We start from the raw sequence: 1,134 nt of genomic DNA, 5'->3' as shown, positions 1-1,134 counted from the left end.
AGCCTACATGGAGCAGGGACAGGGCAGGAGGAGGGCGATGAAACAGGGGCACCATATGCATCTATGATGCACATGGCCTCAGGCAGCGAGAGCAGCTCCTGCAGGTAAGTGGCGGTGGGGGGGGAGGGAAAGAGGGGAATTAATGCCCCCATTGGGAGGGAGCTGGGCAGGGCTGGGGCTGGGGCTGCTGCCCAGCCGAGCGGGGGGTGTGGGACTTGGGGCCCAGGGCCACAATGCATAGCTGCAGGGCCCCAGCAGGGAGCAGAACAGGCCCCCAGGGTGGCAGGGGGATGGGGCTGGCTCCCTGCATGGTGTGCACTCCCAAAGTGGGCAGGGGGGATCTGCACCCCCCAGATATGTGTGCCGAGCAGGCATGGGCTGCAGGCATGGGCTCCCACCCTGCTGCCCTCTCCCGGGGCCTCTGGAGCCCAGTGGGTGCAACCCAGCATGGTAGAGCACAGCAGGGCTGCACGGAAAAACTGCTCACTGCTGCGAGCTCCGCGCTACCCTGGCAACGCGCCTCCTGCTTTGAGGGGCACAACCCCACACCAGTGCCCTCACTGCAGCTCCACTTGCAGGAGGCGCGGTGCCAGGGCAGCATGGAGCTCACAGCGGCAAGCAGCTTCTCTGCACGGCCCCACTGTTCCCTGCCATGCCGGACTGCACTCCCTGGCTGCAGAGGCCCCAGGGGAAGGCAGCAGCACAGGAGCCTGTGCCCACACCCGCCCTGTGCCTACACCCACCCGGGTCCCCTCTGCCCCCCTCAGGAGTGTGTGCTGCGGCAGGGAGCCAGCCCCCCTCCCCCTGCAGCAGAGGGGAGCAGAAGTAGGGGGCTGAGGACTTGGGTCTGTAGCCCTGGCAGCTGGAGGCCCCCTCCAGCCAAGCTAGAGAAGCAGGGGCTGTGGGTGGGGGGCAAGAGGCACCAGCAAAGCTGTAGGGGGGGAATGAGAGGCATAAGCAGGGCTGGGCGGGGGGCTGTGGGGAGCCTTGAATTTTAATAACAGATTTTGGGGGCTTTATTATGAAACTGTGATTTTTTTTATCAGACAGTTTGTGACGTTATATCATGGAAAACCAGGATCCCTGGTAATGACTGGTGCCGCCAGGCAGGCCTTGGGTTCCTTGACAACGACC

The 1,134-nt window shown here is 64.0% G+C and overlaps 1 protein-coding gene across 1 annotated transcript in view; it reads right to left on the bottom strand.

The window, feature by feature from the left end:
- The window catches only part of LAMA3 (laminin subunit alpha 3), a gene marked incomplete at its 5' end in the record, with an annotated part of 261,166 nt that overhangs the window by 206,052 nt on the left and 53,980 nt on the right, over positions 1-1,134 (bottom strand). The window lies entirely within an intron of this gene.

Source organism: Gavialis gangeticus, unplaced genomic scaffold, assembly GCF_001723915.1.
Source record: "Gavialis gangeticus isolate Ggan-Ray unplaced genomic scaffold, GavGan_comp1, whole genome shotgun sequence".
NCBI classification, from domain to species: domain Eukaryota; kingdom Metazoa; phylum Chordata; order Crocodylia; family Gavialidae; genus Gavialis; species Gavialis gangeticus.
The sequence above is the reverse complement of the archived record's forward strand: the minus strand, read 5'-3'. Positions and strand labels throughout refer to the sequence as shown.